This window comes from Haplochromis burtoni, unplaced genomic scaffold (genome assembly GCF_018398535.1).
Source record: "Haplochromis burtoni strain Fernald_Lab_line unplaced genomic scaffold, NCSU_Asbu1 Contig_352, whole genome shotgun sequence".
In the NCBI taxonomy this organism is placed as follows: domain Eukaryota; kingdom Metazoa; phylum Chordata; class Actinopteri; order Cichliformes; family Cichlidae; genus Haplochromis; species Haplochromis burtoni.
Genome location: NW_024582713.1, coordinates 146,257 through 170,802, shown reverse-complemented (window position 1 = coordinate 170,802; position 24,546 = coordinate 146,257). Strand labels below are relative to the sequence as shown.

Genomic DNA, 24,546 nt, shown 5'->3' with positions numbered 1-24,546 from the left:
TTGTCCTGATTAATTTTACACCAAAAGAGGACAGAACTGTTCTGTTTCTCTCCAGTGTAGGTTGCGTATGAACACCCACATCCCTGATGGTGTTTAGAAAATTGTTTGATCTCGGGGGAATTGTTATAATCTTTTCATTTGGCAGTGACGATGTGCTGAAACTGAACTGCGGTAGATTTCTCTGTAGATGTGACTAAAGCACCAAAATCATTAAGGAAAAGCACATTTAGGTTTTGTTTGTTTTTATAGATTTTTCCATTTTTAATTTTAGAAAACTGTAACCTATTCTGTCTCTCATTTTAAGGACAGTTATTTACATTTATATTTCTTTCTTTCAGTGAATTACATCACTGCTGACCAGGCTCAGCCACGGCTCAAGGACACTTCAGCACTATATGCAGCTGATTAATGTACTTTTCCATTTATCACTAGACGATCCTGCCAGCCAGCGATATGCAACCAAAACTGATCAAAAGCATGCACAAGACATGTTTCATTGTTTTCATTGTAAACCTTTATTACTATTTCAACAGCTTTCCATACAAAGGCACGTGTGGTGAACACTCATTCACAAAGATGAGATTGCATAATACAAACATTGTTGCTTATATAAACAGTATGCTATTCAAAGCTAAATAGATATATTTGATCTACATTTAAGGAAAAGGGAGATTTAGTGCAACTGATTTAATTATTTTAGACCACAATTCATGGTTTTCAAGCCTCTGGACTGATTTCAGAAGAGTGACTTTTTTTTGCTAGAGATTAAAAACATAATTTCAAGCTTATCCAGGCAGATAAGTAATTGTCTTGAGCACTGGGATGTGCATGATTATCAAAAGAATACATTTTCTAAATTAGGCCAAGATAGTCTCCCTTGAATCAATTGCAAAAGCGCTGCATAGACATAGATTGTCTAAAGTAATATTTAAAAGATTTGCATAGATTATCAATCGTAATAAAAAATTTGCCACTTCCCGAAAATTAATATAGAATGAATTAGGCCCTGATAGTACTTGCCTTATTGCATTTGGGTGCATGTGTGTGTGCGGGCGTGTGTGTCGCTGTGTGTTAATGTCAAGAACAGGAAATTAAGGCAGTGTTTGAAGCCAATGTATTTGTCATGTCTCACCCAAAGATGTATCATTACACTAAAGCAGGTAACTATTATGTGCCAAACTGCTGTGCCTCAACGACTGCTATAGGGAGCAGCTTTTAATAGTGTGGCATGTTCTGTATACACGCAGAGCTACTTCCTGCTGATCAAACACACTCCAACCATCAGGAATATTAAATGCTTGAGTCCACATTTACTCAGACTCTGGCTCATGGCTGCACAGTCGAAAGCTGCAAATATGAGATTCAATCCATCCACTGATGAAACTGCTGTATCCTGTCATCTGTCACACACTCACACACACATCCTGACTGTAATTTCTGTTTCACTATATTAATAACTGGAACGTCAGCACCTCATAAACCATTTCTCTTGATGATGTCTGAAGGAATTTCTGTAAACTGATGGCTCAAAAAATAATCCAAAATAAATATGAAAAGGTTTTTTTCCCCTAAACAATAAAGAAAGGAAAAAAAGAGAACAGTTGCATAGAGTATAAAGACGACAGCTCACTCCTTCGCCATTGTGTCAGCTGACACACGGAGCTGTCCAATCGCAGTGCAGTATTATTCACTGCTGCCGTGGGTCTCACATTCACATGTCTTTTGAGTCCTAGCAACTATAACAAAAGAGAAAATGAGCAAAATATGGGCTACAAATCATCAAATACAACCTACATTAAGTGGAGCCTATGACAGCTGAGGACAGATTATATTCCTTCATGTCTAAACAATATTTTTTTACAATCAAATATAGGATAATAATTACAAAATTCAGTGCCACATCTAATAAAAGAATTAAGAGTCACAATTATCAAGCAGTTCCTCCAGCCTTCGGGCTGCTTATTTTCCAACGAGTCCCACAGGTTTCCATGATTGGAGTCCACGATGATGTTTGCTCAGTTAAAACACCAAAAGTCATTCACAAGCAGTCCAGGCTGAGTGTTGGTTCGAGCGATGCATCAAGGAGACATACACAGCGTTCCACAGTTATGGCAGGAATCACTGCCGGCTTGCATGCAGACAGCATCGCCGTCCTCCGTGTTTACTCCAGCTAAAAGGCAGCGAATGAAGGAGGAGTCCCACCGTCCTCCTTTTGTGTGCTCTGTCCATTCTGGATCCCCCTGCACCAATCACATTTATCTAAAAATAAAAAATAAAAAAAAGAATGAGTCAAAACACACCTTGAGGCCAATCATGTGAATGTCAAAACAATTATTTGAGACAATGGACTGTGAAGTCCAATTTATGTATCAAAAGAAGGCTTGTTCTCAGTGCTCTTTAAACATGAAAAAAATACTTATTAGGTTTTTTTTCCTTGTGTGTCCTAAATCTGGCCGAGTTAAGTACAGCTTCGTGTACCAGCCAAGGGGATTGAGACTGAAGTTGAAAGGCCTTAACAGGAGCCTGGTACGCTACAAGCTGCTAATACAAAGAGGAAGCATGTGACACACCCTAAGCTAGGCTAAGTTGGACTTCAGAAGACCATCAAACCCCCTTTTCTGTTACATTTTCGAGCAGCTCAGACAAGCAACTTAAAATATTATAGCAGGTCACCAAGTTCAGAATTAGCCAATAATGCGTCCATCTAGCTTAGATCTAGCTTAAATCAACAACCACTGCGCTAATTACCATTGTCTGAGCTATTAACAAGCATCACGTTAGCCTTGGCATTTAGCATTACGGTGTGAGGTGCTCTCTGCCAGTGAGGAAAGAGTGGGGGCTGCAGGGAGTGGCTAACAGTAGAGGTTGGCGACATAAAAGGCAGTTTCGGGTATTGATGTCGCTTTGAGTTATTGGCATCATGGTCTTGTTTTGTTGAGAGGACTACAGTGAATAAGCTTGTTAATGGTAAATTTACAGCCCCAGCATGTGGCCTAATAAAACCAGGGGATAGAGAGGATGATGAGAATGATTGCCATTGCCATTTTGTGTGTGTGTGTTCAGGAGGGTGTGTGCGATGGCGATGAGGAGGGGGGTGTAGTTAGAGAAAAGGGAGAGAGAAAAGTGGAAGGCGCCGGTAATTAAGAGTCTAAAAGAGTGTGAGAGAGGCGCACACTGCTCAAAGCAAACTTTGAGCCTGGATTCCTCACTTTTTATTTATGCATCCCGACTTGAACCCCCCTCCTCCATCTTCACTCTCTCCCCCCCGCTCTTTACTTGTCTCCCCTTGCTGAATGAATAGCTATCGCAGTGCTACAGTGTCCCACACTGTCTAGCAACACCCTCCTGCATCCTCCAACCTTTTTTCAACAGCACCCCCCTCCAGTATGGTCCTGAATAGGGAGCCGAATTGAGCAAACAGTCAGGCTGTCAGCTCAATAGGAGGTCTGGCCGTGAACTTGAAGTCCTTCCCAGGCCCCGAGCCTTACATTAGGGTAGGAGGGGTGGAGATGGTTGGGGAGACAAGAGACGGTGGGGTGGGGGAATTGGTGGAGATGGGGGTTTGCAGCCAGACTTTTGGGGGCCCCCTACGTGCCAGTGTTGGGGGGACCCCTGCCACCGAGGTTCCCAAGCCTGGTGCTCTTGCAGGAGCAATGGGGGCAGGGTGCCCCAGCTGCCTGCTAACCCTCCCCTCCCCCTGTAGCACTCAGTCTGGGCAGGAGGGGTGCTGACGGTGGGGTTTGTGCAGGCGGGACAGTGTCTGCTCCCCTGCCAAAGCTCCTCTAGACCCTCACACACACTCGCACAAAGACGCACACATGAATACACCGATCCAGACACAAGCCGTGCCCACCCCCTCTCCTCTATCAGCTCGCAGGCCTCCCAGGCTTCTCATCATCTCATTAGCCAACGCCAGCCACTCCACTGTCTACTGTTTGCATTGTTTTGGGCTCTGCATAATTTACACAGTAAATTGAGAATGGCCTCGGCCCCCTTTGCTCAATCTACCACCTGTTTATAGAGGCCTGGCAGTGATTAGTGCACTTTGCGTTTGACACAGTTACCACAAGACTTCTCAGGAAAGCCAAGCGACTCCTTCGCTTAAGGCGGCATCGTCAAATATTCAAATTAATTAAGCTTAGTTTGACCTAATTGGGGAACTGGAATCATTAACAGTGTATTCTGTCTAAATACAGAAAATTAGTGATTTAATTTAAAGAACACATATATATAATTGAACATTTTTGGCCAAATTATTTAAAAGAAAACAAAATTTGATGTTGAGATGTTTCCTGTCTTTGCCAAGTCTCCTTTGCTGTTTTTACCTTGACTTGGTGGGTTGTGGCAGTTTCTCTGTTAGCCCCAGGCATCCTACTATAAGTTACCATTAGCACAGTCTCTCTGACCCACACGCCACAGGCACAAACAAAGGGAGGTTTCTGTGTTAAGATGACAAAAGTAAGCATTGTTTACCAGCCATCTTACTTAATCAAGCCCAGCTAACGCTAATTGGTGTTTTGGTTTAAGCGGTTTTCAACGTTGGGAGCTCCCCGGTTGAAAAAATGCCGCACCACAACGAGCTCATGCAAGGAGAACAATACTCAACTTGTCTGAGCACCGACTGCCCTCCAATACTCACCACTCACTTAAAGAGAGACTTTTCAGTACTAACTCTGCCTATCATGCTCTTACAACTTCACCATCTTGTCTTTATTTTTTCTCTCTGCCTCTGTCTGCCTCTCTCCTGCTTTGTTTTGGGCTTTTTATGTGCTGCAGTGTCCCTGTAAAAGACTATGAATCATAACTTCCACTCAACCGATGTTGCCCACCTTGACATTTCTTTTGACCTCATTTAAAGAGCTGAAGGGAGATTTTTAGAATTATTTTAAAAAGCCATACCTCTGTCACAGATTACTGTCAAAATCATTAAATATTATATCACAGTTTTTTAGGTTCAGTGACTAAAATTTTCTTCCTAAGCTGCTCAACTTATGGAGTAATCAGCTGTGCTTGTCTGTCGTCCAGAAGGCACGGATTGCATCGTAGCTCCAAAATGGCAGGCGCCGCCATGTCGGGGCAGGCATGTGAGGATGGCATCAGAATTCCCAAACGGGAAAGAAACATTGGCGCTTCGAGGACAGATGCCCACTGAACGCCTCCTGAGAGAGGCATTGAGAGCGGAGTGATTTAATGTGTACGCACATACAAAACACGCTCCACCCACATCAACCCTCCCCTCCTTCCCATCAGCGCATCTCATGAGTCGTGCAATTAACAAACGTATCAGAGGCAATTAAAACGGAGGGTACATCACGCCGGAGAAGGCGCGAGGGCACGGAGAGATGGAGATATTGCGATATGATGGAGAGTCAGGGAGGTGCCAATAGAAAAATGAAGCATGGCGGGCGCAGTGGGTTTGGTGTGTTACCTGCACTGACTGGTCTTCCCACTTCCATTTCATGCCAGCGTTGCTCTAAGATGGTGGCGCGGGCTGCGTTTCGCTGTACAGGAAAAAGGGGCAGTCTGCTGAGGATGGAGTGGATGAGGAAGGGAAGAGGAGGAGGGAAGAGGCAATGCAGTGGAGGGCGAGGAGAGAGGGAGGGCAGAATCAACAACAACCCCTCCTCCTTCTCTGTTTTTCAGTCTTCTTTTGCCAGCTTTCCTTCAGTAATGTGGTAGCCTGCACAGAAAACATAGATGGAGAAATCAGAGGGTAAAATTGAACATTTAAACTATGTAGCTTATCCACAAAAGCACACATGTACAGTTCACAAAAATATACAAACACACGAATGCACGCGCGCACACACACACACCTTTTCATGTCTGTTCTCATGGTACAGTCTGCCCCTGAGCATGCAAATGACTTTCATTATGTAAATGCATGCAAATCAGATCCAACCATCTGAGAATCAAGGGTGGGAAAGAAAAAAAAACTAGACACAGAGATTGAATAAAAGAAAGAAAGAGAAAAAGCGACAAGAGAAAAATCCTTTTGAGTGGCAGGAGGCGGTAAGTTAGGTAAACGCTCTGCTGAAAACAACGCCAGACCAATTGGGCAAACACGATTACCTTCTTTTATTGTGTCTATGACCTAATTTTTTCATTCAATTTACTGCATCCTTGTTTTTTACAGAATGCAAGGGTTTTTTTTCCAGGTTTTTGATGTTAAAGGCTTTTCCTGCATAAACAATATATCACCTAAAATTCAAGAACACAGTTAATGTTTTAAATCCACCATTCCACCGCATACTTTGCATCTGACACCTGCAGTTAAGCATGGAAATAATGGAAATAATGTAGCATTTCAGCATCGATAGAATTATAAACAGTAGTTGAGTACTTTACATGCTCACCAGTTGAGCTAACTTGGATTTCATGTAGCAAATCTACTTTTCCTTAAGCCTTTAAGGCTGACTTAAAGTCTACACTCTAAATTTAAATAGTGTCTCTGCAGCATTTCTCTATGTTTCTATGTGCATCCGTGCAAAATAATAAGCACGACTAGCTTAAAGCAAGCCATTAGGTGGCTAAATGTCATTAGCACTAACACAGAACAACCACTGTGGATTTCAGATGAAAGGGGGAATTGTTAATTGTTTAAATCAGCGTCTGTCTCTGCCACAATCCTTCCCTCAATTACCCACACCTGCACATGCAAACCTGGGAGTCTAAAACAAAAGTAGCACAGTGCAGCCAGCTTGCTAAGTTCAATATTCCCAAGCAGGTGGACTCTGTATCTTGCATAGTTCTTGAACCCTATTCAAAGTAATCAACAAAGAAAGCTGACTAATCGGTGAACGGACCATGCTGTCTGATTTTACTAATACTCTGAGCCAAGCAGAAAGGATCCTCCATTAGCCAGAGAGGAGGGAGCCAGCTTTTGTCTCTGGGTGTCAGTAGGGGAAGGCCACGTCTGAAATTGGAATAAGGTGGTAAAACCAGGGGTGACTTGGAGTGTGAGAGAGTTGGGGTGGGTAAGCAGGGAGGGGAAGGACTACAGGGGTGGGGTATTGCTGAATGGTGGCAAACCTCTCCTAATTGGCACTTGACATTTTTTTGCCATTGGCACTAGAGTGGGCCAGCTTTCAAGCCCTCTCTGGGTCCTTGTTGGAAAAGTGCCTTATGCAAATATGGCGAATGGGCTCTATTGTGAAGCCTCTGATATTAACAGCTCACGCAACAATGAAATTGTGTGCTTACTCTGGACTCGTAGGTGTGTGAGAGAGAGCTAGACAATGGGAGCGGGAGCAGCTTCAGTCTGAACAGACCCTCCATCGGATGCTTTGCCAAGTCATTTCACCAGAATGGGCTTTTCTGAGGACCGAGGCTCTCAGTAAAAGCTTTATTAATGACTGAAACAAACAAATGCATGCACTGTTTTGCTCTGGCTCTGAGAGTGTCTCTATTTGTACTGATGCTGAATGGCTTGATTTATTATGGTTGAAAATACTGAAGGTATGTACAGAAAAGGCTTCATTCTCTTTAAATGATAGTTCCCCTCCTAAAACATCAATGTCTCAGTTCTAAATGTGAAAATGTATTCATGCTTCTGTGCAGTGCCGCACTCCCTCTGATACTTCTTTCTTCTCCGTGTGCCCGCATTGTTTACCCTTAACTCGCTCCCTTGGGTGAGCACTGCTTGAGTTCTAAAGATATCTGCAGAATCCCTTCGGAGAAAACTTGGCATGGGAGAAATGTAGCAAAACTAAGCTTTGTTTTCAAATGCAGTGAAAATGATAAGAGGCCTGTGCTGGACAGCTCAACTAAAACTTCTAAGTCAACAAGGTCTGAGGCGCTCTTGTCTTCTGACAACGCAACACAAACGTAATTTTTACATCCATGCAACTAAAAACCAACAAGGAGACAAACAGAGCAAGTGGGTAAGACAACGACAGTCACCCCCCGTGTGGTCCGAGCTCAGTCAAAGTACACCTGTTACTGCTAAGTTGCCAAACTTAATCTCCTTTGTCTGTGGAGGCCCATTGACTTTTGCAACTGCCCAAGATACATTCATTTCTATGCGTGCATAAGGGGGTGGAGGGAATGCCAGTGTTGTAGAAAATAACAGGGTCTGTCCTTACACTCTGGCCCAACAGTGAAGCCATTTTCCAAGCCCTGTTGGTGTGTTCCGTCAAGAGAAAGAGAGGCAGAGAAAAGGGGCCAAGAATCACTGGGTTATTCAGAAAGCTGTCTGGCTGCTCGGACCCGGCAGGCCTGAAAGGGAGGCAAAGGGGTGCATTGTCCCTCAGTGACAAGTGGACTAGCTCTATTGACTGTAAAGTCTACTTATGGGGGGGCAAGTAGGACCCGACCACAATGGCTGTTTTTCTATTTGACACTTGGAGTCTAAATCTGCTTGCCCAGTGCATGAAAGCTAAGACAAACCCACCACCCTCCTCCTTCTCTTTCCTCTCCCTGGCTGCTTTCCTTTACATGCTTTCTCCTCGCGCCCTCTTTCTATTTCCAACACTGCCATGGGACAGAGAAAAAGAGAGAGCAAAGGCCCTAAGGTGTTTTTGAGGAACTCTCCTATCTTTATGCTGTTTTCAGGCAAGCATAAGCTAATACAGTTTCTGCACTAAGTTCCCTAGTGTGAAGTGTTAGTGATATAACTGTGCCACACACCGAGCCAGAACAAAGCATTTGTACCATGACATGCGTCTCCCAGGGCACTGCTTAGGGTATAAACACAATCTGTCCAAGACTTCAGTTCCCATTTAGACCCAACAGTGTAACTGACACAAAAAAGATGCAAAGGGAGAAAACTATTCTCCACAATGCACAAAATATTTCTGCCTTACACCTGTTATATGCTAATTTCATAAATACAAACCACACCTGTGTAGATATACAGGAGTCTGGATATTGGGCACGCACAATCATTAATCTATCAGTTGCATTATGTGATAAAAAGCCCTACATACAACGCTGTAAAACTAAAGAAATAAAGGGGAAAAGGACATGTAGGGATGTAGCAACACAACAGAGAGAGAACCAGGTACTACTTTGCCATCCAAGAAGGTGACATCTCTGGCTGTCACTTCCTGTCAGGGCCCTCGTTCCTCTCTCTTACTAGCAGAGCCCAAAGCTCAAGTGTCACACTCAGCACCTGCAATGCAGCAGGCAGGCACAACCGCAGGGCTCGAAGAGATTGACATTGCGAGGTAAGGTTGCCTCACAAGCTTTTAGTAATTTCACTTCAGTCCTGCACAACTGTTTAGAATTTGTACCCTGTCAAGCTAAATATATCCAAACCCGAGGGTGATGTTTTAGCTGCACCACAATGAGATAGCACGCCACACGTGGAATTCGCTATGTACCACCAGAGCTTTGAGACCTAGGATACAATTCTTAGTGGCCTTTCTCAGCAGGAGTAACCCTCCAGCTTTGATGGGCAGAACAGAAATCACACCTTCAATCAGCCATCAGAGGCCTTGAGGTTGAAGATCTGATTGACCAATTACTCCTCACCATGAGTCCAGGCAAAGAACCTAAAGGCTGAGATTGTTCTCCTTCGCTCACTCGTGGATCTTGTCACTAGGGGTACTTTCTGCTTGATTGCCCCTGGACCACTCCCCCTCTGAACCCAACACGTACACACAGCAGCATTCAGTGAGATCCCATCGGGCCTTTCCACATGGTAGCACCTCATGCAATGGAGGCTTTGCCACGGCCCATTCACAACCAAGCCAACTGTCACGTCAAATCAAACAACGGCCAGGACCCCAAATTAAACATCTTTTCATGCAAAAGGAAAAAGGGAGTAGGTGGAATGAAGAAGAAAAAAAATCAACAACAGCTAACTTAACAAAACTGGCCTCAAACAAATTCTTGTCTGTGCGCTTAGCTGCCAGTGGGGCGTTGGGAGACCAGATTAACTCGGAGGGACCATTCTTAACTCACACAATCCAATCCAAGTTGGAACATATGTATAATTCATAGCACCGTATGCAGCTCAAAGGCCCACATTCTTTTCATATTGCATGGTCTCTTAATGCCAAAAATGCAAGCAGTAAGACTGAATTACATGGAGACAAATAAATAGAGCGTTGTCCAAACTAGCCAGTAAACTGGCAAGTCCTATAATCACTTGGTGTTGGCTAATCAGAGACCAGTTGCTTTGGTGAATCGGTGTGGGGTTTTTTTTTTTAGCAAGCTTGTCACTCCTAACCATGTGATACTAAGTCTAAACCCATGCATGCAGCCCCACACAGAAGGATCATGGGGCTTATTAGATTAAAAGTGATCCTGTTGTACCAACCTTACTGTTATGGATCACTGCCACTGGCTACAGAGAGCTAAAGGAAATATGTGTGGCAATGTCCCATTTATTTGTACATGACTAACAACGGTACCCAGCATTACGAGCTGCGGATGGATCAAAAAAGGGGCCTCAGACTTGAGTTTAACAAAAGGCACACACATGTATTCACACACATTCCATCACCAACAGATAAGACACAAGAAAAACATGCAGCCTACCTTTTGTTGCATCGCATTCCCGTCTTCTTTAAAATGTAGTCCATTTTCTTCTCTCATGTTACAATTCTTCTGGCAAAGTTTGCATTTTCTTGTAGGGAGGCGCATTTGGGGTCTTGATGCCTTTTCAGGAGTGTAATGGGATTCTTGTTACTTTCGGTTATCTAGCTTTATGAAGAATGTACATCACTCATACAGCTAGATAACCAAAGATAACAACCAACCCCTAAGGCTACCCATCCTCTCAATCTGCAGGCGAAGTAACATGGGCCAAGTTCTGACCTATAAGCAGAGGAGAGGGTTGTTAATTAAAACCTATTATATCATTATATGTCTCCACTGCTTTTTATAAAATGATTTTAAGAATTACAAACTAACTTGAGACGGAGCTAAAAATCATGTCAAAAGTCTGATTTTAGGGAGAGAAAAATCAAAGAGCAGTTCATAGCATTTCTTTTGTGGCTTATGGCCTTTTTTCTTCGCTCATCCTACAGCAGCCCTTAAATGTCCTGACCCTTTATTTTATGATGTCATCATGTGGCTCCCTCTCTCCGCCTCAAACAACCTCGACCAATTGGAAACTTCCCTTTGTCCGCCAAAAGCTTTGATTGGCCTGTGAGTAACGCCTGTATATTAAAAACCCAACAAGTCAAACAATCAGCAAGAGGCACCAATTTAAAAAAAGGTTGCTGAGCAAGTCCAAACCAACTAAGGCTACAACCTTCCTTTCTCCAGCCCAGCACCCATCCCTACAGCGCACCCGCCTCACCCGCTGACTAGCTCCATAGGAGGGTGATGGCTTCAAACACCGCCCCCTGCCATGACCCAAATGCATTTTTAAATTAAAAGAAGATCCCGGCTGTTTGACTACAAAAGGAACTGGTTTGTCTTCATTTAAATTATCTGATGCCAAAGCAGTCAGCCAATGATGGTGGTTGGCGCCAAAGCATAGATCGGGGGGGTTATTATATGTATATATATATAGATATAGATATATATATATATATATATATATAGATATAGAGATATAGAGAGATATATATAGAGAGAGAGAGAGAGAGAGAGAGAGAGAGAGAGAGAAATTCTCCTACATATCATGAAAGAACAAGTGCTAAACATACCCTTTAGTATCCAAATGTGTCCAGAGACCATGCAAAAACAAAACTAAACACACACAAAACAAATCTTATCCTACATGGCTACGGACTATGCTATAACACTCACAGACACACACACTCCCTTTCACACATGCTGTGGTGGCACATGGCACGAGGCCCCATCTAATTAAGGCTGCTCTGTGTGCCCAGATCCCTGTTGTGGCAGGCTCCTCCCCCACAAACGCCACCACCAAGTAAAGCTTTACTGACTGAAGGAAGATGGAGAGATATTGAGAGAGAATGAGAGACTAACTCAATATCCTCAGTCTTCATCGCACACCCAAACCTGCGAACACACAGCCTGACTGGCATTACCAGAGATGGCTACATCTCCGTTACCAAATAACAAATCACCCGGCCATTGTTCTCCCTCTTGATTACAATTTACAGGTCTTCTTTTTCTTCTTCGAATGCCTGAAAATATTTTGATTTCAAAGTATTTTGTTTCCATTTAGACGGCTGTCAGCATTACACTGTTCTTCATCAATGTCCTTTGTTTCAATCCACAAGGACAAAGCAAAGACCTTTAAAAGCAGAAACATGCCTTAGCTCTTAGATTGCTGTTTCAGTGGAGAACATTTAGGTATGTGTGTGTGTGTGTGTGTGTGTGTGTGCTTTCAGATGTTCAGTAGATAACTGCAGAAAACATCAAACTACACACTGTGACTTAGAAATAAATACACACAGATACATGCGATCTCTCTCTCACACACATACACAAAAAATGCAATACTATTAATAGCTCATTTGATGTATTTTAGCTATAGTCTACATTAAGTGAATCAGAATATTTAAAAACTAAATGTTAAGATATAACTTCCACTTATTATTAAGTAGTCTTTTACAAAACTATTAGACTTCAGTAGGCTATTCTTTTAATGCAATCATATTTTACATTAATTAAGGCTACAACAATAACCTAATGCTTTTTTTATTTCTATCTAGAAAACTAGAAATGTTTTGCAGCATCAATTTAAAATAAAATAAGTATTGTTGTTTTCAATTTTAGTGTTTAGTAAGTTTTTTTTTAACTCATTAGTTATTCATGGTAATTATTCTGGATGCAGATGGTGCAATATTAACATTTAAATAAATATTTTTTTTCATGATTTTCAAGCTGAAAAAGGAAAAAAAATCACGATTTTTAAAATGTTCAGACTGCATTGGATTATTTCAGTTATTTTTGCTTTTTCAGTCGTAGTCCCCTAAGTGCTGCATTCCATATAATTCTGTTAATCTCATACAATTGCATCATTTTGTCTGCTGCCTTATTGTCCCCACAGTGTTTAGCTTTCATGGTGTTATTATTAACACCATGTGTTCACAAAATGAAGTTTGTGAACATTAAAATATATATATATGTTCTTTAAAAGTTTAAATGAGCCAAAACCCCTGGTTTTAAGTCTTCATTTGGACCCTTTTCTCCAAAATTTCAAAGCATGTTTAGGGCATAAATGGAGCTCCAGCTTCTTGATCTCCATTATTTAAACAAACCTCATCAGGCCCTGCTATTGGCCAAAGATGAGCATGACGTCAACAAATCCTGTGCCTCTAATTGGGGAAAAAAATATGCAAAGGTGCAGAGCAGATTAGCAAGAAATGGATTCATATTGCAAAGTGTCATTGGTTCTCATCTGATTAAACCCGCGCGATAAGTCCTATTAAAACGTTTCATTTAATCGCGACTGAGCGACTGCATTTTGGAGGCAACAAAGACAATTGTGCAGGAGGGCAAAAGTATTTTACCCACATTTTAAGCCACTTTAAAGGATGAATACAGAAATAAACAGAGTGTAAGTCACACTGTGGTGAGGCAGGCCCACTGTGTCTGATGAGCATACGCACTGTTTTTGCAGTGATAGGGCAACTCGCCTTAAAATGAGGCTTTGCAGAAATTACGCAATTAATAGTAATTTCCACAACCTATGACAAAATCCTGTGACGTTTAAAATAAGAGCCCAGATTTTGACATGCAGCTTCGAGTGTCTTCATCTTATTCTTTGTTAGATTTTAAACTTGAGTCTGCACTTCATATATTTATTATTATTATTATTATTATTATTATTATTATTATTATAGATAAATACACTTGTATTTTTTTAAAAGCAACTGCGTCAAAATAAAACATATTATTCCACCAAACTTTGAAAAAATAACCACGGAAGCCTGAGGGTGATATGAGTGACAGTGAGAGCTGGTTATCCATATTACCTACAGTAAATCACGTGTTGTGAGGCCGCTGAATGTCTCTCCAGCGGTTCCTGGAAAAAAGAGACGATGATTTTACTCTTCAAAATGACTACAAAGCCTAACTGCCCAATTTTGGTTATTGTAGACTTCGTTTAACCAGCAAAGATCGTCAGAAAATTCTATTTTGTCACGACAAGGACAAAATATTTTTTTAAAACAAAAACTCCGATAGTAGGTGAAGTAAGGTGCACTGAGTGATACTTCAGCAGTAGTACTTTTAATACTTTGTTATCTGTATTTTTACAATAATGTACAACCTGCCATTTTTACAGTGGTGTCGCAAATATCTCTAAAATACACGGTGCATATGAACTTCATTTAAAGCCCTGCACAGAAATCCTCTCTTTATTTGTTCCACCCCACAGTTGCCCATTGTGTGTGTGTGTGTGTGTGTGTGTGTGTGTGTGTGTGTGTGTGTGTGTGTGTGTGTGTGTGTTGCTAGATAAATACTCTAAAGTTGCGTGGCCGATATATTTTGGCTTAAACTGGAAAATGAATCTGAATTTTGTGCAAAGGTTGCACAAAATCGTTGTTTTCTAAATTCTCCCCTCCTCCCTAAGCCTGCATACAAATTAATACCCTCATGTTCATCATGTGAAATATTTCATAATCTCCCCTTTTTTTCTTTTTGCTTCAAACCCCCTGAAAGCTCAACGGCCTCAGTTTTTCTCCCCTAATGTATCCGGGGGCGCACACGTGTTCTCTGTACAGGCCTCTCGGCGCACACGTGTGGACTGGATATTTGGCCTTGTGATCCCTTTATCCGCCAACCATGGGTGTGAACACGATCACTTTGTCTTATTACGCATGCATTGCAGGTCTGTGTGCTAGTAATCCTCATATCTGAGCCACATGGTAGCAAAGAGTCCTGCAAGGGCTTAATTTGGGGGGAAAAGACACAAAAGGATTTAATTTTTTCCCCACATCCTGATCGTGTCAAATTTTGTTGGGTTTTCGTGCCATATGTTGCCTGTCTCTGCAGCTCCCGCTTCTGCAGCAAACAGAGCTTGAGAAGTGACCCTGCTAAGTGCCTGGAGGTGTGTATGAGAAATGAAATCAAGGCTGGAAGCGCCTTTTGGCCTGTGTGGCTCTCTGTGAATCGCTTTGTATGAAGCATGCACACAATGCGTCATAAAGGCTGGGTCTGAAAAAAGAGTACTTTTTCTTTAAAACAGAGACAAACCACTTCAAATTAGAAGTTGCTCTTTCACACACGTATTCCACAGTGCAGGTTTGTTTCCACATGTTTTAGCTGTTACTTTCCACCTGTGCACTACTCCATATTCTACTAAGTGAATCAACCCATAATTTTTCTTTCTGAAGCTTTCAATATCGATTTGTATTTTTTTAAGCACACTGAATTAAGAGACAAAATGTCATGAACACTGAGTTGCCACTTGGTTTTCCTCTCAACAGCTGCCATTGTGAGTGAAACATCACCTCCTACTTTACCCTCATCAGAGCATCAAAACAGAAACAAAAATAACGGTAAATTCAGAGCCCAGGACCTGCTGCTCAAACACACAGCGCCCATATTCGCCTGCTGCTGACACATCCAGCCTGTGTGCATCCTGCTCCGTTATGCGTGCAGATCGGCGGCGTGCACGGCGCGGATGCGAACGGTCTTTCCTCCGTGATTTTCGCCGCTAATCCCCAACCGCTTTCGCCTTCCCCCCTTTGGAGAAAACACAGATTATATTGATACTCACGCCGTCGCCTGGGAGTCTCTGCGGCTTCCGCTCTCCAAAATCGAGAAGCGTGCGGCTCGGGAGATGGAGACCAACTGAGTTGCCGGAGGCTGGACCGCACGGTCTTCATGGCTGCGGCTGGCCGTGACGTCTGCCTTGCTCCATCCATTCAGCTTCTCTCGGACGGGTTTTCCCCCTGTTTTATTATCATCCCCATTATTTCTCTCGGAGGTGGATCTCGCCTCCCCCCTTCCTCCCCGCGCTGTCCCCGGTACTCGCCATTCCTTTCGTCAGATGCAATATGAACTCAAAACATGCCTGCTCTAAAAACATATAGGCTACCACCACCAAGGCCCTCCCCTTTATGACACGATGCAGGTCTGCTTTTTTGTCTCCACCCTCTAAAAAAATGAAAGCATAAGTGGTCTTGAATAAGGATTCAAGCTCAAGTTCTGTCCTCAATGATAAAAAAGAATCCTCGAAACTAATAATCTGAGTTAGTGTAGAATGGCTTTATTCGACGTCATATTTGAGACTACAGATACCAAAATCTTGGCAACACTCCTTATATTGCATGACATTTGGTCATCATATTAATAATCAGTTCTCTAATTGATTATAAACTGGTATCATCAGCTCAATCAAATATTCAGCATCGTCTCTGCTGTCTCTATTTCAGGTCTATTTGGGAGTTTCACATATCAAGGGTGTCGTTGTGAGCGTCGTTTTGGACCATGTGGGGATTATAAAAAGTTTCGTGTAATCTTGTCTGGCTACTAGTATTCATTTGACACAAAGCCCCCGGCGGAGACTGCGGCCTCCGCTCATGCCTGGATCAAGTGCGCACATCCACTATTCTCATTGTCTACGTCTTTGATACAGAGGAGTCCAGGAATGTGACCAGGGGGTGAAGACCGTGCAAATCAGCTTTTACTGTCACCGCCGAGCCCAGAGCCCGCAGACAAGAGCCAAGAAAGGGGGTCTGGGTCACTTGATTATCATAATAATTAGATCGCGGGGATAAAAATCTCCTTTGAATAAATTACTGGTTCAATAGGAGGCGCGACTGCCAAAGAGACAACTTTGTCAGGCCCGGGTTTGTTGTCAGGGGGTTCTCCCTGCCTACCAATGTCCCGGGCTCCCCTTTTCTTTCTCTCCAAATTTTGGACGCTTTCCTGGAGATCAAACTCTAAATACGGCTACTGTTTCTCTCCTCCCCTCCTCTCGCCCTCGCCGATGCCTGGTTACCGAGTTCGGGCAGGCAGGCAGGCTAGTCTCGAGCTCTCGAAAGCGAGAGTGGTTGGTGGTGGCTAATGGGCTAAGGACCGGGCACAATAGGTTGGGTGCACAATCCAGCCGCCCGCCCTCCTCCTAACCCCCATCACTTCTCCTCCTCCCCTCCATCAACCCTCTTATTCCATCGGCTGCATGGGAACCCGGACACCGAGGTGCACCAGGGGCCGCTCAGCATTGTGGTGGCACATCCCAAGTTCATTAGCACCCATCAGGCCATTCCTGCAAGGCATAGCAGTTAACCCAGCCTCCCACCACCACCACAATCTCCTCCCCCCCAACCAGTTTACTCTGCAAAGACTTTATGAATTTCTCTGCTGGTTAACCAGTCTTGGATTGCAGATTAATTAATATGCAAGACTGAAAAATAATCACAATTTTGAACTGCAAGTTTGGTCACAATAGACTAACAGCAGAGTAGTTTTTTTGACCGGATTTATAACTTTTTATGACTACAGCTGCAGCCATAAGGCAACTAAAATGTAACTAAAATATTTAATGTAATATGTTCCTTATTGGAATATAGTCACAATAATGCCATAACCACCAAAGGAATCACATCCTCTGCTTTATTAAGAAATTAGAAATGCCATAATGTTAAGATGTGCCTCTACAAGTTAAAGTTCTGTATTCCCTACTACCAGTAAGACTGCCACAACACACAAAGCTGTTGCATGAATTTGTGCTTGTTAATGCCAGTCAGCATTTTCTTGTGCAGCTGGTCATTTAGGTTAAAAACAGTATACCCATTCAGTGTTTTACTGAGGTAGGGTTTGGTTTTCACCTGGTACCAGAACCATTTACCGGATCAGCTCAACTCTTTATGCGATTCATTTAATAGATCTGCGTCTCTTACAGAAGCAACATGAGTGTGACTGGCAACTCTGCACCCGAAATACACCACAACGTCAAATGACAGGAAAAGAAGCCGTAATTAAAACATGTAGGAACCGTCAGTGTTCTGCTCAATGCTTCCTACCCCCAACGCAAATATGACACCATTTGGAAGGATGTGTAAAATCCTGCCAGCAATCTTAACAGAAAACTGCAAAATATAATGAACTCTGAAAAAAATTAATTTGTCTCTTATAGTCATAACCAACAAAACCAGCGTGTGCACAAACATCTTTTTACATGCTTCTTGGTTTCTAATAAAAGGCGTGTGCGTGTGTGTGTGTGTTCTAATTAATTTATTTTCTGTACTATAATCTAAAAAGATCACTATGTTGCATTCCCACCTGTCAGGTGTAGCCTATTGCTCTGCATTTGACTGACAAGTGTTTTGTTTTTTTGTCCATCCTTTATGAGGTCTCCTAAAGGCTCCACTAGTAGCAGGTATATTCAACTTCAGAAAAAAGAAACAGATTTTGTGCTTGTTTTTATGTTTAAAAGCATTAACAAGATTAGACAATATTACTAATAACTGCCATCTGAGAGCATCGTCCTGTCTTGCGTTTGTCTTTTTCTTTGTTTACATTTGGATCCGACATTGTGTGTTTAAACCAGCAGCAGGATGTGTTTACAGCCCACACACATTCTTCACTGAGCTAAAAAGCCTCCGTGAGCCAGTTTAGCTGCTGACCAGCATGTAAAAGACTATCATGAATGAAAACCAAGGGCCAAAAAACAAAGAGAGAAAGAAAGAAAAAAATTGGACTCAGGGAACAGCGCAGGGATACAAAGTAGTATTTGGGAAATGATCCAGAATTTGAAAAGAAACTGTTTTTGCTGGCTCTTTTGTCTTTTTATGCTCTTTGTGTAAAGGCTTCATGTATTTAAAGATCATATTGTATAGATAAACATCTTAGAAATGACATACACGCCACAAATGAAGCATTTTGTCTTTTTCAGAAGTGCATTGTTTGGGTAATTTATCATCAAGGATAATACACAATGTGCAGGATTCGCTGCCTTCAGTGTAAAACGCTCAACATTACACTAAACACAAATACAGATTAATTTTAAGAACACAGCATTTTTTAAAGGTAGCACTCTATCCAGACCCCCACTCTCATCTTTCACATGAAACGTGAAAAGACTTTACACTTCCTCCATGTTAGTATAGTTTAGGATTTTAACACTTTAATCCATTTGTCCAGTCTGTTCAGAACCAGTGATCATGTTGAGCTCTTAATTGCCCCTGTTCTTTCCATGTATTTCAGCACCAGGTAGATATTAAATATTGTGAATAAAAATCTTGATTAAATCATGCGACAGCATATTTTTCTCCAAGACTTTGCAGGAGATGCAGGCAAACATAAACCAGTTCATCTGAAATCGGGTTCGGATGCATTCATACGGCCGCATGTCATTTTGTCTGTGTTACATTTGTTTCATTTATCATATCTTTTTATTCACGGTTTGACATGGAACAAATGACTCTTTAGAACAATGAAAAGCTGGACGAGAAGCGTGAATGTTTGATTATAGTGAAATGACTAGAGATCGCAGAGGCTTTCCACGACAATCCAAACAAAGAAACATTACACACTACAGACTCACACCCTCAGACTCTGTCGTTTATGAGTTTTATCTTAGAATATGTTGTCCAACACAGAGTTAGAAGGGATCTCCTGTATTTTGGGCTTCAGCTATCTACATGATTGTGTCCAAATCATAATGAAAAAAAAATCATTTTCCAAATCTTGCTACCTGTTGGGCAGCTGCACAGGCACTGCAGAAGCTCATGTTGTCATCCCAGTGCTCTGATTGACCATCTCCCAGTGTAACATCCCAGTATTCCCAGTACATCAGTGTCCCAGTGTCAGAGACGTGCTCTGCAACTCAAAGCTTTGGATCTTTTGTCCCTCAAAATCTGCCCATATTGTTGCAGCTCTGTGGGGGCCAAACAGCCTTCTTGTGCCAAACCAGACAGGACCCCACCCCCATCCCCCCCCCAAACACACCCAAACCAACACCATCACTTGCACTCACACACATATATACACCAGCTTCTTTCTAAATAGTTCATTTAACTGGGAGGAGTAGTGGAAAATGAAAAACTAAAGGTGTCTTGTAGTGAACAGAGACAAAAGGCAACGTATTGCATTACATAAATACTAACATCTCTACTGCAGGACATTAAATTCCGCAGATCTGGGTCATTAAAATTTCTGTCAAAGGTCAAACCTTTAATTTTTCCCATGATAGCAAACGCTGGCTTTTCTTTTCGCAATTAAACTTTAGTCAGCTTTTTAATTGTCTTTGATTCTTTGATTAAAAATAAAATCTACAATCCTCAAAATAATTATTCACGTGCTGCCATTTTGCATTTCCACTTTGCTTGCATGCATTGCGTGAGAGGAGCTACAGGCTTGGACGGACGTCACTGAGTTGCGGCTGCAGATCACCCCACTCACCTCGAAGTTAGAGCCTCCTTTGGCATCCTTTGCACCTTTTTTTTCTTTATTAAAAAATCACCCGGGTAGCAGAGCTTCACTGCCGCGCTGAGCAGGAAAAGAAACTGGGTTTTGTCGGTGCCTCAGATAAACGCGGCCTGTTTTTTAAAAAAAAGTGTCCCACTCTTTCTAAATGTTACATAAAGCTCCAGCAGGATCCCCGTCAGATGAGCGTCTGGAAACAAGAGAATGGATCGTTTTTGTTTTTAGAAATGAAGACAAAAAAAGGGGCATCCTGCAAAGCATGCAGCAACAAAAAAACATGGCGGATTGAAAAATCTCCCACGCCAGAGTCATTACGCCTGCAATTAGAAAGTCATTTGCATAAATGCTAATGAGTCAGAAATTCATGTCGGCACTGGAGAGAAACGAGGGGATTTTTTTTTCATGTGGCCTTTGAAGAGGGAGAAGGATTTTCACACGGATGCTGGAGGCCCGAGGAGGCTTTTATTTTCCCAAATGATTAATTTTTAGGTTGAAAGTGGCCGCCGTCAGATTTTTAAAGCGTGCTGTTTGAATTAATGATTTGCAGGCGTTAAGATTCAGTCAACACCGTTTTGGTTTTGCATTGTGCTCCAACAGACACTGCTGCCTTCTCGAGGCTTCATATGCCTGCTGATAAGACGAAAATTTATTCTGGAAGTGACAGCTCTCAAGTCAAGTTTAACACCACAAATCATCACCAATTAATAGTTTCTCATCTCTAGACTCATCTTTTAGTTCTGTGAAGATTTTTTTTTGTTTCTCCTTTTTCTTTAATATATGCAAATCTGCATCATCTGCATGCAATTTGCATAACAGTTTATGGCTTTGAGTGTTTTCAATCGGGTGTCCATTGTTTCATGAAATGATGTTTTTACAAGAAAAATTGACAAATGTTGTAATATTTACCATCGTACATTTCCAGATGCAATAACTTTAATAAATTAGAATAATATCGTACATTTAAATAAAGCTCCTGTTTAGTCAATCCTGTATTAGGAATATATAGGCCACTACTCACATCTCATTAAAAACATAACTTTGTCATTTTCAGTCCATTTAACAGTGCTTACAAAGAGCCATGGTTCACTGTTTCTTTTACCATCCTAAAGGAAACGCTGGTTTTATTTAGTTAACTTTTTCTCAGCTCTTTCTGGTGACCAATCCCTTCTGCAAGGTTTATCAGATGAAACAAATGGTTTTATTAAAGGCAACTAAGTCATTTACTAATGCCTCGTGTGTCTGTTATAGATCAATATAAGGTCAGTAATAGTTGGTTGCTATCAGACAGGCTGAAAGTGAATTATGAAGTCTTCTGACTCCCTAAAAATGCACAAATTTCGTGTTATATTTTTTTCCCAACGTATAGCATGCAAAATACTTGTTTTATGTCCTCCCCCCCCCCTTTTTTTTTTTTTGCACTAAGCGATTTGTCATGATATTGTTTGCCTGATTAATCAAAATCCTAAAAAGGCAGCTGTCCTGCTGGAGGAAATTGTCCCTGTTAGGGAGCTTAATGTGTGTTTTTTTTTTTTTTTTTTTTGTTCCTTTTTTATTTTTAACGGTTTTTACCCATTTTAAAAAAATGAATATTCATTAACATCAATAAACCCAATAGTTGGATCTTAGAAAATATTGACGACGAACTCGAAACGGTGTAGACGCAAAAATGAAATCTGTAGTAGAGTTTCGGATTTCACTGAATAAAGTGACAATAAAGTGAAGTATGGAGTGTCTTCATGCCTCGTCTCTTTTTCCAAAAGCACATGCCTGTCTGTTCTCCTGAGCAGACGGTGAATGGTGAGTGGTGAAACTTGTTGAAGGCTCCTGGTGCAGCTGCTGAAGCTTGGTGTGACTTCTACCTCCAGCAGCAGCAGCAGCAGCCCCGCGGGCGTGTCTGCACGCGTGTTTCAGCGGGTCACGGCTGCAGGAGAAGGTTTTACTTCCTTCGCTTTAATTTTTTTAAAATCAGTTCCTGGGAGTTTTGCCACTGACGATGAGATGACGCTTAATTAGAAATTAATAGGCTTGAAGCTTTCGCAGTTCGGGCATGCGCAGTAAAGTTGTGAATCCACAATCACGTGCACGACGAAGGAAAAAACGGGGTTGGCGGGTTACGTGTGGAGGAATGAGTCGTGTGTGTGTGTGTGTGTGTGTGTGTGTGTGTGTGTGTGTGTGTGTGTGTGTGTGTGTGTGTGTGTGTGTGCAACACAGATTATTTAGATAATAAATTAATTTATTGTCTAAGAATGTTGTATAAGAGCATTTATGAAACACTGCATTTTGGGATACACCCTGCACCTTTCTTTCTTTTTTTCTTCTTTCATACATTTCAAGAACAATGACTCAAGTGCAAAATAATGACAATACATCAAAATACATTTAAAATCATCGTTTTTTTATAAGCGTTCCTTTAAGACTACTCATTACTGATTGGAGACCCACATCACCAGAGTGGATGGGCTCGACCTTTATTAATCATAATAATGACAAATGAGCAAGAAATATTATTTAGAAATGATGCAGTGACAGAGAGGAGGTTTTTGTTGACTGCGCTGGCTGTAAAGATATCCGTCATTTCACTAACCTAAAATACACCCTTAAATGAAATAACTATTTTGGAACAATTAAGGCGCTGTAGTCTGCTTTCAAGAACTCTGAAAGTGACTGCCTGAATCTTATAGTGGCTTTCTAACTTTACTTGTTTCTATATTTAAGGATTGATGACGAATGATTAAAAAAGAGAAACAGCCTCCACTCCTTTCACTTTGCAAGAAGAGAAATTAGATCTTGAAGCTTCTCTAACTCTTTTTAAAAGATTTTTTTTTAAGTAAAACACAAAGAGGGAGCATAAAAACAAAGTTGTCAGTCCACAGCAAATCTTAATATCACATCTCTGTTCTCGGGTGTCGCTTTATTTAAGCCCCTGTTTAGGCCTTTTTGCTTCCTCTGTGCTCGCAAAGTGCGAGAAGACTGATCCACTAAAAGCGGAGATTTAAGGGAACATTTATTCACTCAGATTATGGTGAGTATAAGTAGATTTATTTTGTTAAGGTATGTCGTAATTAAATGACCTGTTAACGTTTATTCACAGCAGTTTCCAGGTCAGGAGAGCTAGACCTGATACCTAGAAACATTTTATGGGAGGTGCTCAGAGAGTGATCTCTAAAGCCACCAGATTAAGAACATAAATGGTTGAATAATAAATAAAATCAACAGAACAGTGAAACGCGGGCCTAATTTTCCAAAAACAAAAAAAAAAATGTTCTGCTGCTGAGCTGTTTTGATTGGCTGCCACCTCACTGCAAGAAAGAAATATAAATCAAGCCAATCGGTGATGACCTGAACTGATCACACCAATTCACTTGGTTATAGTGAATAATAAGCATGACCTGTGAAAAGCTAATGCACACTCTGCTTTCATTTTCACACGCTGACTCAAACGGGCTCGCAAAAACAAACCCAGTGATACCTGAAAAATACACCTGCCAGATACACCTGAGATTAATAAAGGAAATATGCAGCTCAGATTTCCTGCTGTGTGTGTGTTCGTTTCCCAGAGTTTGAAAGAAAATCCCGAACACCAATCATCTCACTGTATGAAATAAGTCACACATTTAATGACAGCAGAATGCGCTTTCGGTAAATGTACGTTTGTCCGCATATTTTCTTCAAAGGCTGACTGGATTGTCGGTACACCTCCTATGAAGAAATGTAAACACTGCAGCTCCACAGGGAGACGCAAAAAGGAGCCAAGTTTACAGACCTGTGTAAAACAAATCACTTGATTCTTTTCTTCTGACATTTTTAATATTTTTTCCCGATTCAGTGCGTCACTGTGGTCATTTCGGGACGTCATATGTGACAGAAGAAGAAAACTAATTTGGTACAAACAATTTAAGTAAAAAACAAAAAAAAAACGAAACGAAAGAAGACAAAAGTCCAGTTTTCAAAGAGTTCGTAAAGATCTGGGCTCAAAATATTGAAATGACGATATATATATTTTTTTCTTATTAGATACGATGAGCCCAAAAGTGTGAATTTTTCCTTCTTCTTCTTTAAAATATGACTTAACTTGTTTACATATCAGATTAGATATCTGTTTGTTCTGCGAGATGTTTAAATTTTTGAATGCGAAGTATTCGGAGATAAATCGGATGTCACTGAAATCAAGAGTTAAAAGTATATAAACGTTAAAAACCAGAGGAAAGAAATGTCTTTGGCGGATTACTGATCGAGGAGGGAAAATGAATGACTCTCTCTCTCTGTCTCTCTGTCTCTCTCTCTCTCTCTCTC

The 24,546-nt window shown here is 41.5% G+C and overlaps 1 long non-coding RNA gene across 7 annotated transcripts; it reads right to left on the bottom strand.

The window, feature by feature from the left end:
* Nucleotides 1-491: 491 nt before the first annotated feature.
* On the bottom strand, nucleotides 492-20,527 carry LOC102292141. Of its 7 annotated transcripts, none has more exons than XR_006055451.1 (5): nucleotides 15,599-16,895; nucleotides 13,851-13,900; nucleotides 10,486-10,764; nucleotides 5,429-5,680; nucleotides 492-2,259 (listed from the first exon to the last, which is right to left on the bottom strand). It is a non-coding gene; the product is annotated as an uncharacterized LOC102292141 (long non-coding RNA). The 7 variants fall into 7 exon arrangements; XR_006055449.1 differs by having other exon boundaries at nucleotides 13,855-13,900; nucleotides 15,599-16,894; XR_006055452.1 differs by lacking the exons at nucleotides 13,851-13,900; nucleotides 15,599-16,895 and adding an exon at nucleotides 20,230-20,527.
* Nucleotides 20,528-24,546: the final 4,019 nt, after the last annotated feature.